The sequence below is a fragment of the Helianthus annuus genome, chromosome 15, assembly GCF_002127325.2.
Source record: "Helianthus annuus cultivar XRQ/B chromosome 15, HanXRQr2.0-SUNRISE, whole genome shotgun sequence".
In the NCBI taxonomy this organism is placed as follows: domain Eukaryota; kingdom Viridiplantae; phylum Streptophyta; class Magnoliopsida; order Asterales; family Asteraceae; genus Helianthus; species Helianthus annuus.
The window spans coordinates 4,062,341-4,073,676 of NC_035447.2; the positions used below are offsets into that span (position 1 = coordinate 4,062,341).

Sequence of the window (11,336 nt, forward strand, 5' to 3'; positions counted from 1 at the left end):
GGAATGGATTTGACAGGCATCACATTTCTTCAGCTGCTCAACAGTGTCACGATGCATTGATGGCCAGAAGTATCCAAGGTTCATGAGCTTTGCAACCACCGACCTAGCTCCAAAATGAGCTCCACATATTCCTTCATGCACTTCCTTAACCAAATACTTGCTTTGTTCAGGGCCCACACATCTTAGCAAGGGTGAAAGGTAACCTTTTTTATAGAGGGTTTCTCCTTGCAACACATATTGTCTTGCTTTGATCTTTACCCTTTCGGCTTCTGTTTGATCATTAGGTAGTTCATTGTCTTGAAGGAATTTTTTGATAGGAGTCATCCAATTTGGATTTTCCTCGGTGACTACATCTTGCACTTCCAATTCATCAATCGACCGGGCCTTTAACACTTCAACCAACACCTTTTTCGTGAGGTGGGCGAACGTGAGGGATGCCAATTTGCTCAAGGCATCGGCCTTTTTGTTTTGGGACCTTGGAATCTGTTTGATGTTGCATGTCTGGAAGGTGTTCATTAACTCCTTGGATTTTTCTTTGTACCTTCTCATGTTGGGCTCCTTGGCGACATAGCTGTCATTAACTTGGCTTGATACTAGTAGTGAATCAGTGAACACTTCAAGCTTTTTGACTTTCATTTCTTTGGCCAGTCGTAGGCCAGCGATCAATGCTTCATATTCAGCCTCGTTATTGGTGGTCTGAAAATTAAAACGGAGAGCATATGTGAATTCTAGCCCCTCAGGGTTGATTAGGACTAAACCAGCTCCTGACCCTTCAACGCTTGAAGCCCCATCAGTGAATAATTTCCAGGCTTCAGGGTTGGAGGGTTCAGCGGTTGTGGTGTTTACTTCTTCAATTGTTTGGTTTGGGACTTCAACTAGGAAGTCAGCCAGGACTTGAGCTTTAATGGCTTTTCGTGGGACGTAGGTGATGTTATGTTCACCTAGTTCCACTGCCCATTTTGCTAGCCTTCCTGAGTTCTCAGGTTTTTCAAGCACATTCTTGACAGGTTGGTCAGTGACCACTTGTATAGGATGTGCTTGGAAGTATCTTCTAAGCCTTCTGGCTGTTTGAACCAGGGCTAGAGCGAGTTTTTCGAGGGGAGGATATTTGGTTTCAGCTAGTTTTAGAGTTTTGCTGAAAAAATAAACGGGTACCTGAGCCTTGTCTCTTTCAATAGTGAGAACTGCACTAATGGCTTCGTCGGCAACTGAAAGGTACACCGATATGAGCTCCCCAGTTTCTGGTGCTGCAATATCTGGTAGGGAAGCTAAGTGCTGCTTCATTTGATTGAAAGCTTCTTCAGCTTCATCGGTCCATCTGAAATCTTTTTTATCTGAGCAGTTCTTGAGCGTTTTGTAGAATGGTAGAGACCTTTCGGCCAGTTTTGAGGTAAAACGCTTCAAGGCTGCGAGCTTCCCATTTAAGCTTTCAACCTCCTTCTTGGTTCTCGGTGGTTTAGCTTCAAGGACAGCTTTTACTTTGTTAGGGTTGGCTTTGATACTTTGCTTTCCAACGATGTGACCCAGGAATTTTCCTTCCTCGAATCCAAACGAGCATTTTTCCGGATTGAGCTTCATGTTGATCTTTCTAAGGTTTTTGAAAGTTTCTTGGATATCATCAAGCATTTGGTATTCCGTTTTGCTCTTAATCACCAAGTCATCGACATATGCCTCCATGTTTCTACCGATTTGGTCTTCAAAGGCTTTATCAACGAGACGCTGATAGGTGGCACCTGCATTTTTGAGGCCAAAAGGCATCTTTTGGTAACAAAAAATGCCTTTGTCTGTGTGGAAAGCTGTTTTTCTTCATCCTCTTTCTTCATGAGGATTTGGTGATAACCTTTGTATGCATCAAGAAAACATTTAAACGGATACCCCGTGAGGGAATCAACCTTGAGATCAATTTCCGGGAGCGGGTAGCAATCTTTGGGACAAGCCTTGTTAAGATCTTTGAAATCTATACACATTCTCCAAGAGTTGTCGGGTTTTCTGACCATAACAGGATTTGCAATCCATGATTGGTACCTGACCTCTCGGAGGATACCAGCTGATACAAGCTTTTCAACCTCCTGGCAAGCTGCCAGGCTTCTCTCGGGTGCCAGGCTTCTTTTCTTTTGAACCACCGGCTTGACATCCGGTGGTATTCTTAACTCGTGTTCAGCAATGCTTCGGGGGATCCCAGTCATATCTTCAGGAGACCAGGCAAACACATCACTGTGATGCTTCAGCAGCTTTTCAAGGTATGAAAGAGTCTCTTGGGAAAGGTTGGTGTTGACCCTTATTCGTTGCTCAGGGTATTTAGAGTTGATGACTAACCCTTGCTTGTCTTTTTCACCGTTTGAACTTTCACCCTCAATCAGGTAAGCTTCCTGAGAGGGTTGAAGGGTTGCTATCCCTCTTTCAGTAGGAAATTTGACTGTGCCATGGCCGATAGACACTGCCATATAAAATGCACATTGTCCAGGCCTCCCTATGATTACGTCATAGTTGGAAGGGATGTTGATAACCACAAAGGTCAGTGATCGGGTTCTTTCTTTTGATCCCTCCTTAAAACAAACATCAAGGGTTATCTGCCCCAAAGGCTTCAAGGTTATATCGGCGATACCTTTTATGGAGGTTCCAGAGGGTTGAAGCCTTGAACGTTCCTCATCGCTTAATTGGTTGAAAAATTTCTCAAACATGATTTCAGTGGCTGCTCCCGTGTCTATGTATGCTTTACATGTTTGTAATGTGCCCACGGTGGCTTCAACCACAAGGGGACCAGGAAGTGGGTCCTTCCTTGTTGGGGGGAAGCAGACACACTGAAGCTCCCAAGCTTCCAACCGCTGCTTTTTGTAAGGAGCCTTTTCATCAGAATACACCATGTTTACTTCCTTCCCTTTGCCTTCAGCCATCTTGTCTCGAACCCATTTTACCAAATGAGCGAGCTCTCCTGACTTAACGGCCTCTTCAATTCTCTTTTTCAGTTGGAAGCAATCGTTGGTGTGATGTCCCTTTTCTTCATGGAACTCACAGAACTGCGTGGAGTTCTCATTTTTTCGACTCTTGGGGAGAGGCCTGGGAGGTCTAAAGTTTTGCTTGACTTCTTCCGTTGCCAGGATTTCTTGAGGGGTTTTGGTGAGGGGAGTGAAACTCATGCCTTTATCTCTGCCTGAAGGGTTTCGTCCTTCAACCCTTCGAGGGTCTGAACCCTTTGGGCGTCTGTCGTAAGAGTTAAAGTTTCCTCTCTTTCTGGCTGGGCTACTGCTTCGCCAGCCAGACCCCCTTTTCCTCTGTTCCTTGATATCCACAGCTTCCTCTCCCCGAATGTGAGCTTCGGCCTTTTCAAGGGCTTCCTCTAAGGTTTTGGGCAGAGATTTGTTGAAATCTCATGTGAGGTATTTGGAGGTTATGGCGTTCATAAAACCGGCCACTCTCATTTTCTCGTCAGCCCCTACATAGGTTAGTCCTTCTTTTTTATACCGTTCAATGAATGCCCGAAGACTTTCATCGTCGCGTTGTTTTATCTGGAAGATTACTGTTGCGTCCTTAACGTATCGCCTTTGTTGGGAGAAGTTTGCCAGAAAACCTCTGCTGAGATCGTCAAAGCTTCGAATGCTTTGAGCAGGTAGGTCATTGAACCAGATTCTGGCAGATCCAACAAGAGTCTGCATGAACATTAGGCAACATTCAGCATTTGACCATTTTTCTATTCGAGCAGCACCAGTGAAGATCTGGAGATGATCTTCGGGATCTTCGGTCCCATCATACGTTCTGATGTGGGCTGGCATCTTGATCTTTGACTGAAAATCATAATCAGCTATCTGCCTTGAGAAGCAGGAAAGGTTACTTGGCTTGTAAGGTTTAGCCAAGTCTTCTTCAGGTCTTGTACCTACATTGTTGCTATTGCCATGGTTCCCCTGGGTGGCTAGCACTTGATTGATGAAGTGTTGCCATGGGAAGTTGGCCATCATCTGAGACATCATGTTGGGTACGAGATTGAAACCCTGAAGGCTTCCTGGACCAACTGAGCAGTTTACCCCGAGAGGGGTGCTAGTAACAGCACTTCGTGCTAAAGGGAGCACAGACAGAGCTTGTTCCCATGTGGTAGCTAGAGAAGCAGGACAGCTGGTCACTGGGGACTGTAGGAGTTGGTCAAGCGTTAACTCGTGTCGCAGAGGAGTGCCACTAGCAAATGGTTGGGAAGAGAGAATAGGATGAACAGTTGGATTTGTCATAGTGGATAGATAAGGATGAGGGTTTGAAGGGTTGCTTGGACCAGCCTCACCTCTTGTAACAAAGGGTGGTAGGGGTGGCCCAGGAGACAACGTTGGCTCAGGTTCGTCGTAATCTAGACGAATCCTTACCCCCTTTTCCCTTTCTCTACTCACATGCTGGTTAAGAAGTAACCTTAACTCGAGAAAGTTATTAGCGACCCCCTCGGGGGTAAGTTCAACATGTGCTGGGGTGTCCGACACACCAACGTTGGGAGACGGAGCCCCAGATCTGGATGGGGTTGGTGTGTTGAAGGTAAGGAACTCGGGTGTACTCTCCGGAGTTGAAAACGGTGTTGTTATAGTTGTGTGAGCTAGGCCACTACCCGGGGTGGAGGTGTTAGGGATCTGGTTCACCTCTCCCGGTGATCCACTTTCTGACATGGTGGTTTTGAGTGAAGGGAGCTACACTACTAGGTCTTTTTTGAGAAGAAACAGCGGCGTAGCCCCACGGTGGGCGCCAACTTGTTGATGCAACAAACACGGGACCAAGGATGGTAGCTAAGTTGGTTAGGCAAAAGGGCTGAAGGGTTCAGCTTTGCCTAACGCAGGTCGCGGGGTCCCTCCACGTTTGCAAAACGTGGAAGGAGGTTCACTAGTATGTAATTGTTATTTGCTTTGAAGTTCCTTCTCCGAGGCAAGCTCGAATCCAGAAAAGAAAGCAAATAGAATGAGTGTATGGTGAATGTGATGAAGAGTAACTTGGAAGTGATCAAGTACTCTTTGAATGACCAGAGATTAAGGAATCTCTGTGTTTCGGAATGTCCCAGGAGTGAAAATGAGTTGTCTTCTTATAGGGGAAGACATCTCCTGAAATGGCATATACAAGACTAGCGAAACCTGTTTGCAATGGAGGGTTTCCCCTTTTGGGGTTGAAGGCTTTGGACCCCTGGTTAATAGAGTGTACTTGTGCAGACCTGCTCTGAGTTTGTGGGCGTGAGTTGGTGAGGTGAGTTCTCAGATGTGACTGATTACTGTTCCTCGCTTTTCTCACTTTACAGCTTTTCATCCGATGAACCTTTCAACCTTTTAAGCTCTTGCATATTAGTCATTTTATTTGACATTGGGCTACCCCCGTCGTCACCTTTTGAGAGAGAGGAGAAAATGCTTAAATGAATAAAATATCTTGTGTGTGTGGTGAATATTGTTTCTAAATTTAGAGTGTGAAAAATGGTTTGTATTTATAGTATTATTTAAAAGAATCCTTTTTTTTAATTGGTGGGTTTCAACGTTCATATGACTGTTCAAACGGCCACATTTTGAGGCGTGCAACGCGGTGAACCAAACCCAGCTTTATTACCCGCATAGCCTATTTAAAAGGGTGGTGGCGATCAACGGCGGTTCTTAGAAGAGTCGTGGCAGGGCTACGGCCCGGGCAAGTTTTTCGGGCGTAGTGCTAATTTTCCGTATTTCGATCGAAATTTTTTATATATACTATGTTTGGCCCGTGCTTGTCCAGACTTTTTTTAGTGTCCGTGTCTTTCGGCCCTGGCATGTTCAACGGGCAAGATCCGCCACTGGTGACGATATTACCAATTCAAATAACATACCCGCAAGCACTACCCGCAAAGGTTCCCTCCTCTCTAAGTATGCTACATAAGTCAATTATTTTCCCTTTCGTCTTCCACTTAGTTAGTTTAGGGGTCAACGTACTCCCTAACTATTAAGTGCACCTGAACTCGTTGAAAGTTATATTAGTCACCCACGTTCTTTGTACGTATTAAGCTACTGACTATTTATTTAATATTAAAATTGATCACAAAGGATTTTTAGTCCTTTTATTATATTATTATTATTATTAAAGTTAATAGTTTATTTACCTGACCACTTCTTATGAATATATCTATTTTTTATGTTGAGACCTTGTGCGGCACATGTGAATATTAAAATAATATTATTACCAAAAGACCAATATTTTAAAAGGTAAATAGTATGACAGTAATTTGGACTGGAGTTTAGACCGTGTGTTTAAAACAAAATCTAGAATCGTTCACACAACCAATCTATTTTTTTTTTTGAATGTTATTTTACTACTTTTATGAAAATAACATTAAACACTGTTGAACAACGGGTACATGTAATAATCGGTTTTTGTCCTGATTGTTAAGTGTTATGTGTCTTATGTTCAAGGTTTGAAGCAAAACTACTATTAAGCCGTGTGTCTCACTGGAAGCAGCTTCTCTATTCCTGCGATTTAAAGGTAATGTTGTCTATATCTTACGCTCATCAAATCCTATCTTAACTCTGTATTGGTAGGATTTGCTAAATATTATGATGATGAGACCGGCTAGTTACGACACGACCTGACAACCGGTTGAACTTGATCGGTGATTGGACCGAATTTTCAAAAGTTATTTTCTTATTTTTTCCTTTTAAATTCTCATTTACTAAACTATAGTTTCATATCGATAGTTACACATCTATATTTCCTACATCTATATTAACATGGGAGGGAATAGTGTTTCCCTGCCATTGGTCGAAATGGGCGGTCAATAATACACCATTGGATCAACAAGTTTATTATTTTTTATCCATTTTAAATTTTTGATTTTGTCTCCAGTTTAAAATTACGTTTTCACCCCAAGTTAAAAAAGTAATTACCCTGTTGCTCTCAGCTAAAAGTTACGAATATGCCCTCGGTTCAAATATTACGATTTTACCCTCCGCCTCAAAATTACGCTTTTACATCAGTTTATTATTTTACACACACTTTAAAATTATGTTTTTGCCCCTAGTTTAAATTTACGTTTTTGCCCCCAGTTCAAACTAAAACTATGCTTTTGCCCCCAGCTAAAAATTACGATTTCCCCCTTGGTTCAAAATTAAGCTTGCACCCTTAATTCAAAATTACGTTTTTTCCCCCTGTTAAAAATAAAATTATGGTTTTCTCCTAGCTAAAAATTACGAATTTACCCCCTTTAAAAATTACGCTCTTGTCGTCGTTTTAGTTTTCCTTTCTAACAAAACTATAGTACTGGTTTTTTAATCGGTTGAGAATTATTTGGTCATCGTCCCGCAACGCGGGTGGGGCATCAACTAGTTTATATATGTTTTAACTTTTAAATTATTATGACTTAATTTGACTTTTAAAATCGATCCGATGGTATCCAGATGGATTCCAAAGGATAAGGTGCGCATATAGGGAAAAGTTAAAGTCAAAGTTGGAGGGCATTTATGTAATTAACTGCAACAATAAATTTGTTTCAAACAAGCAACGCGCTATTATACTATATCTTAAATTACAACGTCGGTGGCCTTCGCCACCGACAACCCTCAAAAATTGCGTATTTAGTTAAAACTGTTTTGTCTTCTCGCCAGTGCACCACCACCGTATGCGACGTTTCCGGTGGCTAATACCCTAATCAAAACGCCGGCCACCCTCCTCTCCTTCTTCACCCTTTTCCCTCTCAGCCTCCACCAACGTGTTTTCCTCTCTTGCTATGATCTTTAAGGGCTTTCTTTCATCTTTTCCTTAGATGATAACAATCGGAAATCCTGAGTGCAACATTCAGAGGATTACAACGCATAAGAAATCAAGAAATCATCAAATTTCGCTAACCCTATAAGAAATTCCACCGATGGGTTGCACGATTTTACCTCTGGGATTTCAAATCATGTATAGGGCTTTAAATTTGCAGACTACCAGGACCTTTAATTTGCTGTTCAGGTGAGTTTTGCATTGCACGTTCCTTTTAATTCACCGTCTAGGGTTTTTTTTAACTGACTTTAGGTTTCATGTGTGGTCATCTTATGTCAGTTTTAAACTAATTGAACTTGATTCATGTATGTTTGGTTTTGTTTCAGTATTTGTTTGTTATTTGCTGAAGACAACATGTTTCTAAACTTTTGGTTGGATGTCTCGACATTTATAAATGTCTGTAAACTACGATATGGATGAGTGATGTTGTTCAGCAGACAACATATTACAAAGACTGTAAATAATGATAAGTATAGTTGATAGCATAGACAAGTCATTTTCTGAGGTTTTGACCCATTTGGTAAAATTTTCATGTAATTCGTTTTATATGGATCAATTCACAACCAGAAATCTATCTGTATACGAGCTGTTAATTTCAATTACTACCTTTAGGAGTCCAGGTGCATCTTCCTCTAATGTTGTTTCAACCAAGTCCATGTATTCAACATTCAAAATCATGCCCATGCTATGAAAACTTCACACTGAGTCAAGCTATTTATTTTTAATAGTTTTCCTAATTTTTGGGTGTGCTTCTCCTTACACTTCTGCTGAGTCTAACGACGCTTTATATATATATATATATATATATATATATATATTTAGAATGGCTAAATCTTACTCACCTATATTATTTCTAAAATTCACAATGACCCGTGTTTCAAAGCCTCAGAAGACGGGTTTGTAAACGGGTCTGATGAGTTATGCTATAACATGAAAATTCAGCAAACATGGTAAGATAAAATAAACCAAGGAGGTGAAACGAATTGCGCTTTTACTTTGTATCTGATATGAGTTTCACTAAGCAATTTGGTGCTAATGGTTGTCGTGTTGGTTTGTACACCCGAGCGGCGGAGACGAGGTTCACGGTGTAATACAACGAATGTCGGGTGACATCCGGTGTAGATCTAGGTTTTCGACCCTCCAGCAATCATAGATGACTGAGGAGAAGAAACTGGTCTTCCGGAAAGCATAGCAACGGTAATGGCGGCGATGTTGTCTTCCAACGATTTTGTTATGAGTTTTTTTTGTTCTAGCGAGAGATAGGTTCTGCAGAGTATAAAAGAGACAGTGAGGTGATGGTACGGTAGCGGAGGCGGGTATACCGCTCTTTAAGTACGTTGCGATGGCGGTATGGAGGTAGAGGGGACGATGGGCGTGTAGATACGCATGCTTAGATATATAAAATGACTCTGTTAGCTTCCAAAGGGTTTTTTGATTTTCAACAACTGATTGTTTCTTAATATTAGATTATTATCTACAACTAACTGGTTGATAGCAAATTTCTTTTCAACTAAAGATTCACTATTTATTTTGTTTGTTTGGTAAATAATGTGATATCATCGTTGAATAATTTAAGTAATTGGCATGTTGTGTTTGTAGAGGGTTCACTCAACCTTCCGTAGTTCGATGCTAAAAATCCTTAACTTTTTTTTTCATTCTAGCTTATTTAATATAAAATTTCAAGGTTTAAGATTAACAGTTTTATTTTAAAGTTGAGATTAACAAGGGTGTAGACAACGTTGGATTTATATGTTGGAACACATTTAAAGTTGACTTTATTTTTTCCTTTTTTTAAATTTAGAGTAAACTGCCATTTTGGTCCCTGTGGTTTGGGCACTTTTGCCATTTTTGTCCAAATCTCAAACTTTTTAAATCTGCGTCCCTGTGGTTTCATCTTTATTGCCATTTTAGGCCAAAATTCAAAAACCTATTTTTTTGACTGTTTCAAAAAGTTTGAGATTTGGACTAAAATGACAATAAAAGTGAAACCACAGGGACCAAGATGGCAGTTTACTCTTAATTTGGACTAAAATGGCAATAAAAGTGAAACCATAGGGACCCAGATTTAAAAAGTTTGAGATTTGGACTAAAATGGCAAAAGTGCCCAAACCACAGGGAACAAAATGGCAGTTTACTCTTAAATTTATTTTATTTTAAAGTTGAATTATTATGTATACTTTTATATAAACGTTTAAACAAGGGTTTAGACAAGATGTCAGTTTATTGTTGAGTCAACTTCATGTATCTATGGTTGATTTTATTTGACTACATCATCATTGCATACTTATGATCTTAAAGGCACTGACTGTCATTTGTCACTTGATATCTTTGCATTTAGCCAAGCCTTCAGATTCTATTAATATTTGAGCAGAACTTTGTCTCAGTTCTAAACATGAGTAAACGGCCAGAAAAACATAGGTTATAAATCTTTGAAAGGTATAGGAAACTGTGAAAATGAAGAAGAAAGTTCCAGTTTTCTTAATAAGGCTAAATCTTCGTTGACTTTGTGTATTTTCCTAAAAGGCATGTATAAGTGTTTGATTCATGCTGTTGTTAGGCTTAGATTGCTGGACTCTTTTTAGTGGTTAGAAAAAATAAGTTGGGTGAAACTCTTTGTTGAGTCACTAATACATTGGCTGAATCCTTATGTTTCTTTTCGTCGTTTCATAGTTGTCTAATGATGATGGGTATAAAGATCTACTTACCGGTTTTTACTAATGAATTTTTCCTTACCTTTTCAGGTTTTTTAGGTATGACCTATTTCTATATGACTTGAAAAGATGACTGAAAGAACAATTGAACTCCAATCACCAGGTACTGTGTAAACACAGCTATAGAAGATGAAAGTGACGAAGCAAAGGCTATTTTCTTCAACGAAGCAATGGAACAAATGCTGGAAAAATCTTACTACGACATGGTAGTCAAGGATGGATACATAGACCTGGAAATCATACGCGCGGATATCTATAACATCAGGGGAAAAATTGCAGTTTTGGATATCTCAATGAAACAAGACAACTCAATGGCCATGAACAAACGGAGTACCAACAGCCATAATCCCAGCAACCCCATATGCTAAAACAACAACTACCAAAAGTAGAACACCAGATTCGCCAGGTATATAGATTTCAATATATCTAAATTTTTTATGTAAACATCCATTTACCATTACACAGACAATGAAACAACGGGAAAACAGGCAAAAAAGTAAAAGCATAATGGGGAAGGTAACATTTTTGCCAAGTTGGAAAACCCCAAAATGCATCCTTGCTGATTTTCCAGGTGAAAAAATAGCGCCTTCATACAAGCCATCTCTTTTGCGCCACACAAACAACAACAAATGCTTTCGCTTCAGCACAATATTTTGGCTTCAACAACAAGATTGGAAAGGCCAAGACATCAACATATGCATTAACATTTTCGCTTCAACAAGGCGACAAAAACTGTGAAAGCAACAAGCAAGGACCGCAACTTTAAAAATCTTATAAAAAATATCTATAAGCTATTACCCTTATCAAAGTTGTAGTATAAATTCTAATGTAACCCATGACCTTTGTATGTCTATAAGACAATTACTCTTAAATAGGCCGTTATTTGAATGTTAA

General features: G+C 40.2%; 1 long non-coding RNA gene across 1 annotated transcript; it reads left to right on the forward strand.

Moving 5' to 3' along the window:
- Positions 1 to 7,488: 7,488 nt before the first annotated feature.
- Positions 7,489 to 11,336, forward strand: LOC110910162. Its single transcript, XR_004881437.1, has 2 exons — positions 7,489 to 7,920; positions 10,473 to 11,336. It is a non-coding gene; the product is annotated as an uncharacterized LOC110910162 (long non-coding RNA).